Here is a 22,500-nt window from a genome sequence, read left to right on the forward strand (position 1 = left end):
AAACAAGTAGAGAAAAAAGGACAGAAAAAAAAGGAGGGAAAAAAGGAGAGAAAAAAAGGAGAGAAAAAAGAAGAGAAAAAAGGAGAGAAAAAGGACAGAAAAAAGGAGAGAAAAAAAGGAGCGAAAAAAGGTGAGAAAAAATATATATACTCTCTTTTACTCTTTTACTTGTTTCAGTCATTTGACTGTGGTCATGCTGGAGCACCGCCTTTACTCGAGCAAATAGACCCCAGGACTTAATCTTTGTAAGCCTAGTACTTATTCTATTATTCTCTTTTGCTGAACCGCTAGGTTACGGGGACGTAAATACATCAGCATCGGTTGTCAAGCGATGTTGGGGGGACAAACACAGAAACACAAACATATAGACACACACACACACACGCACACACACACACACACACATATATATATATATATAATATTATATATTATATATATACATACATATATACGACAGGCTTCTTTCAGTTTTCGTCTACGAAATCCACTGACAAGGTTTTGGTCGGCTCGAGGCTATAGTAGAAAATACTTTCCCAAGGTTCAACGCAGTGGGACTGAACCAGGAACCATGTGGTTGGTAAGCAAGCTACTTACCACATAGCCACTAGCCACTCCTACGCCTATATATATATATATATATATATATATATTATATATATATATATATATATAAGTATATATATGTGTGTGTGTGTGTATGCATATACAACCATATATTTGATTGCGTGTATGCCTGTGTGTATGTATGCTTGTGTGCGCGATTCTGTTTATCTTCATCAATGTTGTGTCAAAATGGCAAGTCACCCATTTAATAGATATAGATTTTTCAATATAATATATACTACTCAAGTACATGTGGCTGGTGATCGATCTGATCGACTGTAAATCTCCCAACCACTTGCCACGCTATGTTCCAAATCGATATTTAATGTTTAATAAGCGATATTTGTTTATAAATATAAGAACGAAATAGCAGTAGATTGACAGCATAAGAAAATATCTTACGATGTAGATACATGTACTCCACGATTACATTCTCGGCCTATATCCCATCGGTATTTATATCTATGTAAAAAAGAAATCAATATTATCAGCGTCTATTATTTTCTAAAACACAATAACCATACGGAATAATTATCACATTTATTCTTTTCTATTCACATTCCGTGGCATATTCCAAGTCGAATCACGGGAGAAATGGAGCACGAGCACTGAGGAACTTTGCTGAATCAGTTGTATAACTACTCCAGGGATAAATATTTGCCTGTTTTGTTTTCTATTCTGAATTCCCTAAAGGCAAAGCATAAATGCATGTGCTAAATAAACTGAATATGTGTACTCGCTGTGTCGCTATAATTATTGCATATTAAAATGCAACGTTAGCAGTTTCCACTGCAAAGCTTGAGGTATTTGTTTCATGTTTTACCTTCTTACTGAGAGCAAGATATTTTCTGTAGTTTCAAATGCTACCAAATTAATGATACTGATTAATATGATGACGTAATGAGCAGCTGCGTATATTCCACGTGTGCTCTGTGTGTGCTATGCACCCATCGAAAATGACAAATTCATTATAAATATTAACCTTATTCATTAAAATAATCACAAATCTCAATGGAAAACTTTTGTTTTATCCTTGTAATTCTGTCACCTTAATGCTTTCAATATGTAGCGGTTTGGCAAAAGAGACGAATAGAATAATTAATTACTAGGCTTACAAAGAATAAGTCTCGGGGTCGATTTTGCTTGACTAAAAGCGGTGCTCCAGCATGGCTGCAGTCAACTGACTGAAACAAGTAAACGAATAAAAGAAAGAATGAATATATATATATATATATATACACATATATGTATGTATATATATATACAGTGAAGCAAATCTACCCCGAGACTTATTGTTTATAAGCCTAGTACTTATTCTATTCGTCTTTTTTGTCAAACCGCTAAGTTACGGGAACGTAAACACAGCAGCATCGGTTGTCAAGCGATGTTGGAGGAGACAAACACAAGCACCCAAATACACAACACACACACACACACACACACACACACACACACACACACACCACACACACACACACACACACACCATATATATATATATATATATATATATATATATATATATATATATATATATACATATATACGACAGGCTTCTTTCAGTTTCTGTCAACTAAATCCACTCACGAGGCTTTGGTCGGCCCGAGGCTACAGTAGAAGACGTTTGCCCAAGGTGCTACGCAGTAGGCCTGAAAGCGGACCATGTGGTTGGTAAGCAAGCTACTTACCACGCAGCCACACCTTTATATATATATATATATATATATATATATATTATATATATGTGTGTGTGTGTGTGTACTATTGATGTGACAACAGTATACGTCAACGGATTTGTTGCCTCGCTTTATGAGGGATTCTATGTTTGGATGACGATTTGGTCTCTAATAGAAGTACGTTAGATCATTGCATGTTGTCACAAATCGATAGTTTCTTTGATCGATTACTGTACTCGATTAGTACTTTATTTCTCCGATGGCCAAAAGCACGAAGAGCAAAGTTGACATTTACGTTATTAAGTTTAGAACGTAAAGCTCTACAACTAATAACGCAAAGCATTTTGTTCGACGCACTGATCATCTTTCGAATCGACCGTCTTCAATCATATAAACGTGACATAACTGAGTGAAGAAGGAATCAGTCCGTAACCTATTCCTGCTTCCCATTGGTTTCTTTATGTGTTTCGATTTCCCTCAAACCATTCGTTATGTTGCGTATATCTCGAATGTGATGAACATGTATTTCATAATGGCTTGGACCAATGACTTTCAGCGATAATACTTGAATGTGGTGGCGAGGGGGAGGGGATGCGTATGTGGCTGTGAGTGTGTGTGAGAGTGTCTGTGCGTTTGTATGTGTGAGTGCGCGTGTGTATATGCGTGTTTGTATGTGTACGCTTCTATATATAAATGTACACACGTATGTATTTATGTATCAATGTATGTACACATAAATGTTTCAGCGAAAGCGTTTATACACACAGTCGCACATAAACATACATATATAGTCGTATGTATGTATGTATATATGTATGTATGTATGTATGTATGTATGTACGTATGTTTGTATGTATATATATATATACATACATATACACATATGCATACATACATTATATATATATCTATATATACTCATGCATACACACACATACATATATGTCTGTATATGCATATATAGATAAATACATACATATAAATATATATATATATATGTATATATGTATGTATTTATGTATGTATGTATGGACGTATGTTTGTATGTATATATATATATATATATATATATAAACATACATATACACATATGCATATATACATTATATATGTCTATATATGCACATGCATACATACGCACTTATGTCTGTATATGCATGTATAGATACATACATACATATATATGTATATATTTATATATATATGTATGTGCGTGTGTGTGTGTGTGTGTGCATCTATTGAAGCAGTGTGTGTAGTGAAGTTTTTATATTTTTCTAATGCAACTTGAATGATTGCTACAGCTTCCAAATTTGCGTTTAATTGTGGTTTCCTGAACGGCTGAGCGTGTTGGAAGAGATCCAAAGTTTTGAAATCAGCCATAATGTATGAATAAGATACTTCGAAATCAGAATAACTAGCGATTGGTAATTCAAGGTTTCACAGAATAGGTTGCATCTGGATAGTGAGTGCATAATATCTATATATGTAACTCAATAAACATCAACATTTTATCTATTTTTCTGACACCGAAATAACCCAATTTTGTTTTTAAAATCTCCCGTTATGCAAAAAGGATTTCGATAATGTACCTGTTTTAAGCAGTTCTTTCAGATCTTTACAAAATGTAATTTATATTTTAGGAGAAGCATAGAGTGGCATAGATGTATATGCGCATATTAAATTAGGGGAAGTTTTGGGGCCATTAATTTCCCCAGTCATTAGGCAATCTTTTGGTTTTAGCACATGCAAAATTTAATGAAGCTGGTTTTTCGTCCTGTCGTTGTTGCTAATGAGAGATGACGTTTTCCTTACGAATCATCCTGATCCATAGAGTTCAATGTAAGGTAACAATGCTTATGCTTAATTCTACAAAGCTTGTGATTTATTGTACAATGTTCAAGGTTTTCTTGTTCATTATGATCTCTTAGTTCTCTATAATAATTGCATTCGCATCTCAGATAATTTATAGCAATACTAAATCTACACATCACTTGACAAGTTCATTACATCAGCTCACCTTGAAGGATGAAGGGCAAAGATCGTATGGATAGTATTTTGAACTCAAATTGAAACGAGCTGTAATTGAACACCGTTGGCATTTTGTTCGACGCTCTAACGATTCTGATAATCCTCTGACATGAGGAGAGCGTTTGTAAGAAATATTGAATTCTTTCCTTTTTTTCCAAAGTAATTGATTTAGTGTTATGTTTAACGATGGTATTTTCGGATGTAGCCAATACATTTGAAAATATCTTACAACAATAAATATATACTCCACCCCTACAGATGGATTTACCTTACATTACATAGCAACATTACGGCACAGCTTTTATATCCCAATTGGTCCTGCCTTATTCAACATTGTCCTGAAAGAAATGAAAATAGTAAAATACCCCATAATCTTTTTTAAACGGTCGGACGACTTCCTCGTAAATATACAAAACAATCCGCAAACACCTGGATACCTTCATTGAACGACCGATCAGTACACGAGTGAACTATTGCGCCACAAAACGTGATTTAAAAGACCTCTTCATGTAGTGCTATTCAGTTAAACAAAATCTTGGCCAATAAGAGACAAACACTAGTGATAATTGGAGTGTTGTGGAAGATCATAGTGATAGCTGTATAGTGTAATAGGTGAACATTTCTAGAGAAAAAATAGGACACTTACTGATATTTCATTAATCGTATATAAGCTAACAAAGGATATCTTAAAGTGTTCTGGATTGTTTTTTATAGTTGTAGTGATGCTAATGTATTCTGACTTTCAATCCGTTACAACAAAATCGTGTCTTGGATAACTGGGACAGGTGAATGCAATTACAAAACTACATTAATATGTAAAATTTTCAAAGGCTTCATTTTCCCCATTTACAGCTTAAAGATATACTTCAAAAGAAATTAAAACCAATCAATCAAGCACGGTTTTGTTCACTACTAATAGGATTGTGACAACGCTTCCACCAACCTTCAGAATTTCTTAGCAGACTTTTTCGTCAGATATATTGAATGCAGTTCCTTTATTTGCAGACAGTATTTGCAAGACAGATTTCCTCGAATTTTATGATGCCAAGTTTAACCCTTTAACTGCGAAATTAAATTTCACGGTTATTCCTATATTGAAGTTAAATATCTACTAAAATAATAGAACTGGTATTTTCTGCAAGTCATGCTGCCTCAATAAACAAAAAACAGTTTCAAACATAACATTCCTCAACAAAATACAGACTACTTTCTGCAGTAAAGGGCAATGAAATTTTGGGTGGATATATCTTATTTCCACAATAAAATTATTAGACTTTGCTTTATGTTTCAGGCAAAGACATTAGGCCACACTTCTTAATAGAGAGTTAGGTACTGGCAAAGGAGACTTAAGCATTTAAATCCCAATATGTTGACTGGTAGAGACAGCTCAATTGTGAATACACAAGATTATGTAACTTAGGAGTAAGGCGGCGAACTGGTTGAATCATCACCACGCCGGGGAAAATGCTTTGCGGCATTTCATCTGTTCTGAGTTCAAATTCCACCGGAATCAATGTTGTCTTGCGTCCTTTCGGGGTCGATAAAGTAAGTACCAGTCAAACACTTGGATCGATGTAACTGACTACCCACCCCCACCCCGAAACTACTGGCCTTGTGCCAAAATTTGAAACCAATATAATATATGAGTGATATATTGAAAGACGTATGTAAACAAGTGACATTCCTATTTTTGGAGTGTCCTATTTTTGTGAATGTATTTTAGGTATCCGTAAATATTTACGGTTAATATATTTTATAATATAATATCGCAGGAAGATTTTCTTTTTCAACGTCAGTCGCGCCACCTAAAACCCGACCCTACAGTGGATCACAATTGACGCATGGATATTTTCACTAGCACTACTCTATATATTATCATATTAAGTTAGTGGGACTTTATAGCTAGTAACATATTTTTTCCTACTCTAGGCACAAGGTTCGAAATTTTGGGGGAGGTGGGGAGGCAGTCGATTAGATCAACCCCAGTACACAACTGGTACTTAATTTATCGGCCCCGAAAGGATGAAAGGAAAAGTCGACCTCGACAGAATTTGAACTCAGAACATAAAGACAGACGAAATACAGCTAATCATTTTGCCCGGTGTGCTAACGTTCCTTATTTCTTTATTGCCAACAAGGGGCTAAACATAGAGGGGACAAACAAGGACAGGCAAAGGTTTTAAGTCGAATCCAACACCCCTAACCTCTAATCCACGCGTCTCTACACAGCTCCGGTAGTACTAACATCCGATCAGAATGTCACAGGAATGTAGGACGGATTTTTCAAGACGAACCAACTGATAGGAAGCATTACTGCTGACACGCCGTCGGTTACGACGGCGATGGTTTCAGTTGGTCTGATGAACGGAAGAACCTACTCGTGAAATTAACGTGCAAGTGGTTGAGCACTCCACAGACACGTATACCTATAACGTAGTTCTCAAGGAGATTCAGCATGACACAGAATGTGACAAGGCTGAGCCTTTAACATAGAGGTACAACTCATTTTTTCCGGGTGAGTGGAATGGAGCAACGTGAAATAAAATGTCTCGCTCAAGGACATAACGTAGCGCTGGGAATCGAACTCAGGACCTTGCGATCGTGAGTCGAATACCCTAACCACTAACCCACGCGCCTTAACTAGGACTCATAGGGGTAAACCAAAAATGAGATGATTGAATGATGTCCTTAGTATCAAATGGTCGCGCTTGAGAACTCAACCGGAAAGTGTAATGATGGCCGCTTCTGATAAGACCCTATGGATGAGGTACCAGAGGACTCTAACCTCCACGAGCCTCCCAGCAATAGCGGGTGTAGAGGATAAATGGGTGGATGAATGATAAAATGTATCTTCATTGCCTCGTATAGATATACTCATATATGTGTCAAGACAATTTCCTGTCCATTTCCTCTGCAGTCACCATTGAAATAAATGATGCACAGGTCATATTTCTGTACTTAGAGCATATTCGATATTTGTATAAAGCAGTGTCTTAAGCTATTCGAAAATTCATGTAAGGCGTGCCAAGAGATATGACTGTTGGGACATGAGCTGACATTTATACGGCGAAAATGCATTATAATCATACATACTTATGCACTGTGAACAGATGTCAGTTAATTAGGTGGTATAGAAAGTAGAAATTCCATATATGAAATATGAGAAATGGTATGTAAGAAAGAGAAATCGAAGAACGAGAAGAGATGACAGAGAGAGAGTGGGGGAGAGAGAGATGCAGAGAAAGGGAGATCTACGTATAAATATGAGAAGCGGCAGACACTGTAATGTAGGCGCGTAAATATTGTTTGTGTAACCAGCAGCAAGCAGTTCTTAATGCATCTTAATGCTGTTGAGAATTCACATTTGTCCAGCATAAATAACGATCGATTAAATATCTATGTACACACACAACACACACACACACACACAGACACACACACGCACATACATACACACGTGTATGTACGCATGTATTGAATGCATACACATACACACACACACGCACACACATATATATATATATACATATATATATAATATAGAATAAATGAATTATATTATTATATATAATATATAATATATATATATATATATATATATGCCTCTTTATGTGTGAATGATGTGTATGTGTATCTTATGTAGGCATGTGTGTGTGGTTGCAAATATATCTCTGTGTGTACGTAGGTGTGTGCGTGTATGTATACGTATGTGCATGTACATGTGTGTGCGTGCATGTACATGTGTGTGCGTGCATGTATGTATGCAGGTATTGTGTATATATATGTACGCGTGTTTGCATGCATTATGCATACGTGGATGTTCATTCGCAGCCGATGACTCACTCCGATTGTAACTCAATCCATATTTTAGTATTGAAACGTGTATGCCTCGACTGAACTAATTACACAAAAGTAAGATGGCACTACATCCTTTATATGCTGTTAATGAAATCTAATTGCATTTCTAGAATGTATATTATACCAGAGACAAAGGACAAAGTAGTGGAAAGTTTATTTATATATGTGTGTGTATATATATATATATATGTGTGTGTAATTATGTATACATTTATATATATAATATAAATATATATATATATATATATGTATATATGTAAGTATGTATACAATTATATATATAATATAAATATATATACATATATATACAAATGCATTAATATATAAATATACCTATATACCTATATATTATATATATATATATACGTATATATGTTTATATATATACATGTGTATATACATAGATATATATGAATGTATGAATATATATACAGAGAGGGGAGGGAGGGGAGGATAGATAGATAGACAGATAGGTAGATAGATAGATAGATAGATAGATAGATAGATAGATAGATAGATAGATAGATAGATAGATAGATAGATAGATAGATAGATAGATAAACTATTTTTCAGTCAGGAAGACATATAAATTTACTCTATACAGTCGACATTTTTTATCATAAATATCAATTCATCTATAATTAATAGTAACAACTGTTATTTAATTATATTCAAATATTGTAGTGTATTTGTTATTCAATGTTTTTGCATATCTTTGGCGTTATTTCTTTATTAGACTACAAAAAACTCACCTTTCTTCTGTATCGTATAGAAAATATTCTATGATACGACATAAATTTAAATGTTTGGCTAAACAGATTTTATTCAGTTTTAAATTCATATTTTTGTCTTTCTCATTAAATATAATTTTTTCTTGTTTTTTCTATTTTATAGCGTTTTGTTTATTTATTGTTTAGTAGAGTTGTCTTCACCATATTTACAAAAATTAAGACATAACATGAATTCCAAACAAAATGGAAGCCAACTGACGCAAGCAGGTTTATAGACAAATATTTAGAGTCATGTGTGTGTGTCTGTGTTTGTGTATTTGTGAGTGTATGTGAGAATCTGTGTGTGTGCAAATAAGCTACACAGCATAAATTCCATTTACAGATTGTAATAGTAACACATAAAGGGAAACTAAAATAAAATGTTATCATTAATCTGTTCTGTACAGGTATTTGATGTGTTTGTATGTAGAGTATACATACATCTACACATACATATATATAGGTATACGCATATGTATATTTACGTATGTATGTATGTATACTTGTAAGCGCTTTTTCAAACAGTAGCAATAAGAATATTAGATAAAATATCTAAGTAGATTAATACATTAATTAGATAAATTCACATAAAATGATAACTAGACATAATTTATATTACCACTGTTTTATATTACCACTGTTATCACGCAGAGTTCATACAAAAAAAGACCGTGTTTGTAGAATCATATACGGGCCCACTATGTCTGAAGGAAATCGCACCGACCCTCCTAAGCAATACAATGCAATGCCAAGTCCTTGATATTTCTGTTATCTAACTGACATGTTATTACAAGACTACGAGCAGAATGTGAAGAACAAATCAGTAGATACTTTGTTTTTGAGGCGGGGGGGGGGGGGTTGTAGATCATTAACAGTTTAGCCCCAAGTTTGTTTGATTTTATACCAGTATCATTGTTATATTTATTTGAGCTGCGAGGTTGGTAGAACATTAAATGATGCAAGTAGAAAATCTTAGATGAAGGCAGAGAACTAACAGAATCGTTGGCGAATTGAATAACATGCTTAGCTGCATTCATACCAGCTCTTTAACTTCTGATTTGGAAATGTCACCGAAGTCGACTTTGCCTTTCATTTTTTTCAGGGTCTACAAAATACGTACCAATTGCGCACTTACTCCCACACGCATTCCGCAAAGTTTCTGTCAGCTCATATTTCTACGGTGAGACACTAGCCAATAAGATGCCGCAGTAGAACACATTTGCCACGTATGACGAGCAGTGGGGTAGAACCCATGCCTACATGATCTCGAAGAAATTCTTTAGCGGACAGCAACCCCAGCGCCTATACACATACATACATTCTTGCATACATACGTTTGTGTGTATGTGTTGTGTGCATGTGTTTGTGTGTGTGTGTGTGTGTGTATGCTTGTATGTATAAATATTTCGCTTAGGTATAGCGATATTAATAACCTGGTGTTAGAACTCATTATACATATGTTTCAGAATGAAGAGTTAGTCATGTACTACGCGTAATTTAAAATAAGGGAGCAAGGATTATGCGATCAACTTCATGTGGTTACAGATGTCTCTGCTATAGGGTGCAGTGTACACCACCACCTTATAGCTTCCTCGAAGCTTCTAGAATGAGAGGTTCCGAAGAAGCAATAAAGTGATGTACAAACACTCAGCTAGGAATGCAATGCATCTCATAACAGAAACGGCTGTAAGCTGGTCTGGTTTACTACATAATTCCCGCCCTCTTTTCATTTATTTAATTTAGTATATAGGCTTGCCTGTGTGGTAAGAAGCTTGCTTCCCAACCACATGATTCCGGGTTCAGTCCCACTGCCTGGCACCTTGAGCAAGTGTTTTCTACTGTAGCCTCGAGTCGACCAAAGACTTGTGAGTTTATTTAGTAGACAGAAACTGAAAGAAGGCGGTCGTACACACACACACACACATATATATATATATATATATATAATATATATATATATATATATATATTATATATAAAATAATAGGTTACAATTACTCAAAAATAGTCACGATAAAACTCTGAGTTTCAGATGCCGAAGTGGAAATTCACAACACCATCTCTTCGGTTATCTGGCCATCTGAAAAACGCTATGAAAAAATACCGTTATATAAAGGGAAATTACTGTGTTATAATTCTCCTACTTATATAAAATAAGATTAAAAGTTCATAGTAAACACGTAAACATGGCTACTCATAGGCTCACATGTGCGCTCGCGGACCCACGTGCGTACTTATACGTCACTATGAAAACGTACACATCTTCACTCGCATTTTTCGCCAAATGTATACGCATATATATACAAACTCATACACACACACACGCGTACCGTAAAAGTTCATACATACGTCTATATACGCACAAGCACAAGAAAAAAACATGGTTAAAGGTAACAGAAAAAACATAAGGAAGTATACAAAGCGTAAAAACCACGTTCATATACGGACATGCCCTTATGCACTCATACACACACACGCCCATATATGTACATACCCGCACATGTTTATATACGCATACACACACACGCATACACAAAAAATGAATATACATATGCCCCCCCCCCAAAAAAAAAACTTTAAAAATTGTAAAAATACTAAGTAAAAACGTCTATATATATAGGCATTCTTATGTCCGCACACACACACACATCTAAAACGGCCCACTCATACATATTCACACACGTGTACACATGAATCTATATACACGTCTATATAGGCACAGGAAAAATGCAGGATGGAAGAGTACAGAAAAAAATTGTGTGAAAATATAAAAATATATGAAATAATAAAAGGTATAATGAGATAAAAAAAACTTTTTGGGACATAATATGGAAAGCAAGTTCTATCTGTTTTCTTGAGGGGACCAAAAACGTAACAAAAATTTTGTCACATTTGGGCATGATCCGAAAATTTCTGTCCTTGAGTTTAGACATGTAGTTTAGACATGTAGATAAGCCATCTCTCCATGTCGCATAGACCGCACTTTCCGCTGCCGTTGGTGTAGGGCTTACATTTGGCCAAAATTTTCCAATGGATGTTATAATTGACACCTTTATCTTTTAAAGACCAAATACGATTAGATAATTTTGTCGCTTTTCTTTTGTTCCAGTGCCTAAAACTCAAGGTGTGATTATTGAAGCTGGCCTTGAAATTACCCTCTGTAAGGCCCACGTATTTCTTCGTCGAAACGGTGTCTTTAGTGGTTATAGAGACACGGTAGCTTCATAGATGATAGTCTCGGACATGCAAGCTCCATTTAGAGTTTTATCTTGACTATTGAGTAATTGTAACATATTATTTTATAGATAAATTTCCTCTATTTACATAATATTGACGTCTCTTTCTTTCTTTTGTTATCTTACCGTTTTTACCACACACACACACACACACACACACACACACACACACACACACACACACACACACACACACACACACACACACACACATATATATATATATATATATATATATACTTCTAATATAGGATAAAATTTTTTTCAAAAATAATTTCAAGTGGCCAGCATATTAAAATACCTCTTAAGGTGAAAATTATAAATAATTATAAATAAGAGCAAAAGAAAAAACATTTCTAGTCAATACACTGAGAAATAGACTTTAAATCGTCAATCACCACATACAATATACATCATTATAAATACACATCGTGTTGACTCGAAGAAAGCAAGCTAACAGAATTTTTTTTCAAATTCATTAGCTCTGTATCGAACGATTTCGGGATTAATCCAACGTATTTTTCCACTCATCAGCAGAGAATATGATATGAAATAAATGAAATGCTTACAAGTACTCATGGAAAAAAGCAGAAGCAAATGTCATGTGTACACATAAGTGCCCCAAATATATCTAAATATAAATTCCGTAGCTATCCTCAAAACACATATAGTAGGTCTGGAACCACAACTTAGAGTGGTCACCAGTCCCGAAGCGAATGCTAATAAAATTAATTCTAATATAGGATAAAATTTTTTCAAAAAAAATTCATCAAGTGGGCAGCATATTAAAATACCTTTTAAGTTGAAAATTTTAAACAATTATAGATAGGGGCAAAAGAAAAACATATTCTATGCCAATATGTTGAATTTATATTTAGATATATTTGGCCTGCTTATGTGTACTCATAACATTTGCCTCTGCTTTTTTTTTGGCATGGCTGCTTGTTAGTATTTTATTTATTTCTCTTCTTATTCTCTGCTAATGAGGGGGAAAACCCGTTGGATTAATCTCGAAATCGTTCGATACAGAGATAATGAATGAAAAAAAAATTCTGTTAGCTGGCTTTCCTCGAGTCAACACGCTGTGTATTAATAGTGATATATATTGTACGTGGTGATTGGCGATTTAAAGTCTATTTCTCAGCATTTGGCGTAGAAATCTTTTTCTTTCGCCCTTATTTATGATTGTATACATACATACATACATGCATACATACTTACAAACAACATATATATATAATATATACATATATATATAATATATATATATATATATATATATATGTATGTATATATATATGTATACATATATATATATATATATGTTTGTTTGTCTGTTTGTCCCACCACCATCGCTTGACAACCGATATTGGTGTGTTTACGTCCTCGTGACTTAGCAGCTCGACGAAAGAGACGATAGAAGAAGTACTAGGCTCACAAAGAATTAGTCCTGAGATTGATTTATTTGACTAAAAGACAGTGCTCCAGAATGGCTGCAGTCAAATGACTGTAGGAAGTAAAAGAATAAAAGAATTAAAGAATATATACATATATATATATATATATATATATATATATATATATATACATATTCTTTTGAATTAAGTAAATAACGGCTTATATTTTGACACAAGGTGAGGAAGTTTTGGAAGGAGGTTGTTAGTCAATTAAAGAATATATACATACACAACGCATGCACACAGTTACGTGTGTATATAATTTCTTTTATTGTTGTATTCTTTTACTTATTTCAGTCATTTGAGTGTGGCCATGCTAGAGTACCACCGTTAGTCGAACAGATGGACCCCCAGGACTTATTCTTTCTAAGCTAGTACTTATTCTATCGTTGACTTATGCCGAACTGCTAGTTACGAGGCTATAAACAGACCAGCATTGGTTGTCAAGCGGGCAAACACGGACACACGCATGCACAAACGCACACTCACAAACACACACATACATATGTATATATATGTATATATCTACGACGAGCTTCTTTCAGTTTCTGTCTCTCAAATCCATTCAACAAGACTTTGCTCAGTCCGAAGCCGTAGGAGAAGACACTTGCCCAAGGTGCCATGCATGGGACTGAACCCGGAAGCGTGTGCTTAGGGAGAAGTTTCTTACCACAGAGCCACTTATATATATATATATATATATATATTATATATATATAATATTATATATACACATATATATATATATATATTATATATATATATACACATATATATATATATATATATATATATACACACACATATAATTATATATATATATATATACACACATTATATATATATACGTTAAATATTTGTTGTGCAATACTTTGGGCATGGTAGATGAGTTCAGGAAAAATTTGGATTCAAAAGAATATGGTACTTAAGTTGAGGACCCAGAATTTAGTACGGTATATCCATACAATTTCAAAGTAAGGTGATTAGAATCAAAATATGCAACAAGAATATTCTCTGGATATCCTTGTTGTTTATTTTGATTATAAATATATATATATATTATATAATATATATAAGAATGTTGAGCTCTATGTTGAAATACGTTTATGATTGATTGTAAGAAATGAGAAATGAGAAATTAAAATAGAATATGAAGAAAATGTTTACGTCAACTCATAATGTAGTATGTTTTTCTCCTGAATTCAGCTTGTGACTTGCAATGTTAGATTTATTTTTCAAGTCCCTGCAACAATGGCTTCTCATGTACGTGATACATTATAAATATTTCCAAACATACGTGTATACATATCTACGTATGCGATCATATGTAATAAGCATGCGTCACGACGGTATTCATATGTGCATAAATCATTTTCTGCATATGTGTTTATGAGTGTTTTAATGTGTGTGTGTGTGTGTGTGCGCGCGCATGTATAGAACATAATGCTTACGTATTTGTGTTTATATATATATATATATACAAACATACGAACACGCACTTGCAGTTACGTGTACACACATAGACATACTCTACCTGCATATGCCAAGTATACGTTCATAAAATTTTAAACATTACTGTTGTATATACATGTGTGCGTGTGTGTAAGTGTGTTTGTGTGCGTGTGAGTGTGCGCGCGCGTGTATCTTGCTCCAAAGGATGTATACATTAGCTTGGATAGCTGCAAGTATTTGGCTGTATATATATATAATATATATATATATTATATATATATATATATATATGAATGAGTGTATGTGCATGCATGTATATCATCTATCTATCTATCTATCTATCTATGTATCTGTCTGTCTGTCTGTCTATAGATAGATAGCGTGTCTGTGTGCGTGTCGGTGTGTGTTTATTTCTTAGATTCATACAAACTTAGGCCTCGTCGCTACTAGTGTTAATAGCTTACAGCAGCGTAAAGCTGGCAAAACGAGCAGCTTCTGATGATTTAGCATATGAGACACAGCATGTCACATATTGAGATACTTATTTAAATGGAGGCATCCCTAGTTTTTGTATTTGAACGACTCTTACTACCACACATATACACACACTCATATATATATATATATATATATATTATATATAATATATATATATATATACATATCAAGCACAAATATATATATATACATATACAAGCACAAATACATATATATTATATTATATATATATATATATATATGTATGTATATAAGCATATATATCTATAATGCATATACATATATATATATACATATATCAACATGTATATACATACAGAAATATGTAGATACAAACAAACCAGCTCCCTACATACATACCTATCAACCTATCATTCTACCTGCCTGCCTACCGACCTACCTACCTACCTACCTACCTACCTACCTACCTACATACATACATACATACATACATACATACATACATGCATGCATACATACATACATACATACATACATACATACATACATACATACATACATACATACATACATACATATATAGATGCATGAATGCATACTCACATTCAGTCAGCTCTTCATACTTAACTGTGCGTACACATTCTGAAATATATGACATTCGTGTACATACAATACGTTCTTACACGCACACACAAGCAAATTCAAATACACATTGAAGGATATGTATTCACATACGCGATGTTCCGCGAAAGACAATCAAACAAGCGCCACAAGCGTTCAAAAATGCATATATTATGAGTCTGCTGGTATCGTGTTCCGCGACACCTTTGAAGCAATTTTGCTGTATTGGTTTTTATGAGGAGGTGGAAGAAATATTCTCACCATAACACCATAGTATTATGTAATCCGTGACCAACTGCATTCAAGCAGTGCAATATCTTTTATAATTAGCGTCTTTTATGCACCGATGTCTTCCGTTTGTCTAAAAAGCAATATGGCGCTTTCAACAGCAACAGCTACAGAGATTGTGCGACGGTGACAACAAAAATATATTTAAAACAATCTATAGGAGTAGGGATTAAAGCAACAGTATCGTTTAAACTGGTGTTCCGGGATTTCTCCTGCATTATAGATAACAAACAAGCATACAAACGAAGAGAAAGAGAACACTTCAAGTATCTAGATGTATGAGGTTTTATTTATTTATATACGAATTTTCTTTTCTTATTCATTTACTTATTTATTCATTTATTTCCCTATTTGCACGATTGACATATATTTGTGTGTAGAAACGGTAAGTATAATAATGGCGAAGATATTACAGGCATTTTATGGTTTGTTACTGAAACTTCCCTCGATGGTTTATATCTTCTGCTGAGAAATATAATTTATTCATTATTCCCACCTCTTCTTATATACATGCATACAAACATGTATACATACATATATGTTTATATATACATATATATATATATGTTATATATGTATATATGTATATATGTATTTATATATGCGTACGTGTGTGTGTGTGTGTTTGTGTGTGCGTGTGTGTTGTGTGTGTGTGTGGTGTGTGTGTGTGTGTGTGTGTGTGTGTGGGGGTGGTGTGTGTGTGTGTGTGTGTGTGTTTGTGTGTGTGTGTGTGAATGTTGGGTTGCTTTACATGCTATTATTTATAAATTTATGTGCTTCGAAATCCACCGGTCTAAAAAGCAATGAATTATTTCACACTCTCTCGAAAGTTTATAAATTCTCATGACGTCAACAATATATATACATATATACATGTGTGTGTGTGCGTGTGTGCGTGTGTGCATGTGCGTGCGTACTTTTGTGTGTGTGTATGTGTGTGTAAGTATGTGTATATGTGTGTGCGCGTGAATTTGTATGCGTGTGCATCAACAATATATATCTGTGTATGTATATGAATGCGTGTGTAGGTGTAGGTCTGTATTCATATGTGTGTGCGTGTGCGTGTGCGTGTGTGTGTGTGAACTCTTCTGTTTTTCCTTATTTGAAACCTTTCTCTGAGGAAGGAGCTGCTTTCTAACAAAGAAATAAAGTTCAGTCACTTCAATGTTCATAATAAAAAAGAAATTTACATTTTAAACCTGAGAAAAGCCTTGCATATTTTTAATGTCCCACTTACAGATTGTATTAATAATGTGCCACTTAGCGGATTGATTTAATTTCCTGAAAACCTTATCTTATCCAGACTGTCACTTAGGCATTTGCTCACTCAATATATATCCGCGCACGACCGGGTGCTGAAAAGTTCTTGGCTTTAACGGTATCTCGTAAGGTTTGATATGTGGCCCAAACCTCCGGGTTCTTTTACAGGGCTTAGAAAAACTGAAGGACCGCTGCAATAAGTATGTCAATCTGAGAGGGTAATATGTTGAATAGAATCATTATTAATTGATCCTTTCGTATTTTCTTTTACCCTAAACCAGGATCTGTTCTGTAACCCTCTTACGTATGCATGCATATATATAAGGGGCTTGATCAATAAGTATCCAGATTGTTAACCTTGTGACGAAGCTAAAGCACGTAGAGCGAAGCCGCTTGGCACAGACTGACGATAAATACTTATTTCTGTATTACCCACAAGGGGCTAAACATAGAGGGGACGAACAAGGACAGACAAATGTATTAAGTCGATTACATCGACTCCAGTACGTAACTGGTACTTAATTTATCGACCCCGAAAGGATGAAAGGCAAAGTCGACCTCGGCGGAATTTGAACTCAGAACGTAGCTGCAGACGAAATACCGTTAAGCATTTTGCCCGACGTGCTAACGATTCTGCCAGCTCGCCTCCTTATACTGACGATAAATATTGCTGTGCATGCGCACGAAGTTTCAATGTTCTGGCTCTCGTCCCCTGTTTACAGTAGCGCTTGGAAGGAACGTGTGTAGCGTTTGTTCATTGCATTGACCATGCCAAAGGAAGTTGAGCAGAGAATCTTTATCAAATTTTGCTAAAAGTTTAGCTGTACCTTCTCAGAGGCCTCCGCAAAGTTTTCAAACAGATTTAATCGTTCCCGACAGAATCGAGGAGATCTTGTGCAACTGAAACCCGAGTGTCTTTTAGGTCAGCTGAAAGCAGTTTTGACACAATCTTGACAGACATGCGTCTCATACACAAATCTTCAATGATAATGGACTGAACTGAACCGTAACTAATCTACATACCCTCTGATAACTCATGGATGCTGATTCAACGATTCTCCCTCACAGCTGCACGCACGTCAGCGTTGTATTTCTCAGTTCTGCTGGTTGCGGGTCTCCAACAATGTTCAATATCGATATTTTTTTGGTCATCTTGGAAATGTCTGAATCACTCGTCCGGTTATGTGTGGCTCATACAGTCATCTCCATACACTTTCTGCAACTTTGCATGGGCCTCTGAGCAGGTATCGTCATGACAGCTTTCTCTGTCATGGTCAATGCGACAATCACACGCTACACGCGTTCCTTCCAAGTACTGCTATAAACAAAAAAAATAGAAGTGAGCTAGAATGTTAAAAATTACTGCGCATGCACAGCAGATTTTAAAGTCAATCTTTGCCAAGCGTCTTCACTCTGCATGCTTTAGCTTCGCTACAATGTCAACAGTCCGTTATTTATTGATCATGTACGTGTGTGTGTGTGTGTGGTGTGTGTGTGTGTGTGTGTAAGTGTGTGTGGTGTGTGTGTGTGCACGCGCGCAATAAAAGACTGCACAATGCGCAAGTTCAACTTCCAACTAGTGTGCCTTTTTCGATAAAGGGAAACAACTCTAGGTATTCTATGACTAGGTTGGCAAAGGAGGGGGCCATTCGTGTACCCATCGCAGTCCCCGATTCTGGCTAGAGAATCACGCCAACGAACTACCACACCGCATCAAAAAAGAATTCGTGATAGAAGGGGTTAAATTCATCCTGGAAAATAACTTCTTCGCCTTCAATGACAACTTCTACCGACAAAAATCGGGGACTGCGATGGGTACACGAATGGCCCCCTCCTTTGCTACCTAGTCATAGGATACCTAGAGATCAGTCTGTATCGTAAGGTTCTAGAAAGATATGGCAGCCCTTTCTCCATCTACATAGAAAACAACTGGAAGAGATATCTAGATGACTGTTCATTCTTTGGCATAAAAATATAGAAAAACTCATAGAATTCCAGGAAATTTTAAACGGACTGGACGTAAACATCCAATCACGATGGAATATAGCCAGCAACAACTCCCCTTCCTCGATATCCTCATTAAGAAAGCTAATAATTAATAGAAACAGACATATACTATAAGCCTACAGACTCTAAGCAATATCTTCCATTCAATCATGCCACCCCAGACACACCAGGATGAATATCCCCTTCAATCTAGCAAAAAGGATATGCACTATAGTCTCTAACGCAAACACCAGAGACACACGACTACAAGAACTAAAAGATACCCTTATCACCAGGAACTATCCACCTTCACTTATTGACAAGTGCATTCAACGTGCCCTTCAACTTAACATCAAGGAACTGAGAATCCCAAATCAAAGAAAAACTTACAACCAAAACCTTACCATACATCTCCACACACAACCCTCTCAATAACGAAGCCTTCGGCAACATCCTCCGTAACATACCCCTCCTAAAAAAAGACCACAGAAAACACAATCCTCCAAACACACACGATCATAAAAAGCAAAAGACAGCCTAGATCCATGAAAAGTCTCCTACACAAGCCCGAATTCACTCTTCAACACAGAAGCCGACAGTAAAAAAATGTGGAAGACCCAATTGCGGGATATGCGACTATCTAATTGAGGGATCAGAGTTCTCCTTCAAACAGGGACAACGGTTTACAGTGAAAAGCAACTTCACATGTGCTTCGGAGAACCTAATATACTCACTAACCTGCTCCGGGTGTTCAAGAGCAGTACATAGGCCAAACAAAAAATGGTTTGCGTAAATGAATGGCCCTGCACAGATCCCAGATAAAATTCCCCAAAACAGAAAAATAGCTTTTAGCCAACGCATAGATACTTGCGCCAACAAAAAAACACCAAACTTCAGGATTTTCCCCCTCTACCAATTAGGGACGATACAACCTCGAGACAACGAATAAGTAAAGAAAATCTCTTATTACAAAATACAGGCCACTTCTTAACGGGTCTACGACAAACAATTAATATACCTCAACTTTAGAATAAAAGAAATATATACACACACAAATATCACATTCCATAGAATCCATTACTAATCAGCCCCATCACAGCTATACTTTCACCCATTCATATTCTCCCTTCTCTGTTTTTTTCTTCTTCTTCCTCTGCTTCTTCATCATCATCATTATCATCATCATCGTCGTCATCATCATCACCACCATCATCATCATCATCTTCTCCTTCTCCTTCTCCTTCTTCTTCATCATCATCATCAACATCGTCATCTTCTTCTTCTTTACTTTTCCACCTTCTACCCCTTAACCTTGTCACTAATGCCTTTCAGTATAACGCCTACGCAAATTCCATAAACAATTCCTGAATTGAACTGCAACTGCTGTCCGCCACTGACCATTCAAAATACGACCATCAAGGCATTCCCAGATTTCCCCACCCCCTCTCCACATCAGCCTTCTGCTTCTCCTACCCTACCAAGAACTCACAACGACCTCGAACACACAAGTGCAAACAAGGGAGTCAGAGAAAGGCAGAATGCCACTTATATCTGAACACTACTATAGAAATATTCCTTTAAAAAAACTTTTCTTCTAATTTTTCTAAATTTAATTATTTATCGTTACAGTTGAAAAGGTCTCAAAATGACCGAAACCGGTACTGAAAGATTCACTATAAAATTATCTTAGCATTTTCTATTTTTGACTTGTTTTTTCATATATATCAACTCGTGTGTTCCTTTCCACCCTTATACATATATATATATATATATATATATTAAATTAGAGATAAAACCACTATTAGGTAAATCATACAATGAAAAACTTAAGCCAATACATAAGATTAATTAATTTATATTATTTTAAATATATATCAAAATTATTAAAAAAAGATAATTAGTATAACACTAATTATATTAATTATCTTCTTTTAATAATTTTGATATATATTTAAAATAATATAAATTAATTAATCTTATGTATTGGCTTAATTTTTTCATTGTGTAATTTGCCTAGTAGTGGTTTTATTTCTAATTTAATATAATATAATATTTTACTATAAAATTGGATTCAATCCTAAATCTGATTTTTCCCTGTAAGTTTGGATTTATTCCCTAATATTTTATTATATATATATATATATATATATATATATATATATATATATATACTTATGTGTGTGTATATGTTTGTGTGTGTGTGTCCCCCAACATTGCTTGACATCCATGCTGGTGTGTTTACGTCCCCGTAACTTAGCAGTTCGGCATAAGAGACCGATAGAATAAGTACTAGGCTTACAAAGAATAAGTCCTGGGGCTAACGGCATTTCATGTCTTTACGAACCGAGTTCAAACTCCACCGAAGTAGACTTTGTCTTTCATCCTTTTGGGTTGATAAAATTAGTACCAGCTGAGCATTGGAGTCGATGTAATCAATTATTCCCCTGCCAGGAAATTGCCGGCCTTGTGCCAAAATTTGCAAAACTATGATACCAAAATCATCGATCTTTTGAAGGCAGTGATCGGCAAAATTGATTGCAGCAGGACAAAATGCTTAGCGGTATTTTATCCGGTTCTTTACGTTCTGAGTTCAAATGCTGATACGGTCGACTTTCCCTTCCATTATTTCGGGGTCGATAAAATAAGTACTAGTTGGGCACTGGGGGAGGCGATAATCGACTCACACTTCTCTTGAACTTGATAGCTTGGTTCCAAAATTCCATAAGAGGGCGAACTGGCAGAATCGTTAGCACTCCGGGCAAAATGATTAACGTCTTTAGTTCAAATGCCGCCGGGGTCAACT

General features: G+C 35.2%; 1 protein-coding gene across 1 annotated transcript in view; it reads left to right on the top strand.

Annotated features, from left to right (window-relative positions):
- The window catches only part of LOC115214976 (gamma-aminobutyric acid receptor alpha-like), a 679,148-nt gene that overhangs the window by 287,965 nt on the left and 368,683 nt on the right, over positions 1-22,500 (top strand). The window lies entirely within an intron of this gene.

The sequence above is a fragment of the Octopus sinensis genome, linkage group LG8 (assembly GCF_006345805.1).
Source record: "Octopus sinensis linkage group LG8, ASM634580v1, whole genome shotgun sequence".
Lineage (NCBI taxonomy): Eukaryota > Metazoa > Mollusca > Cephalopoda > Octopoda > Octopodidae > Octopus > Octopus sinensis.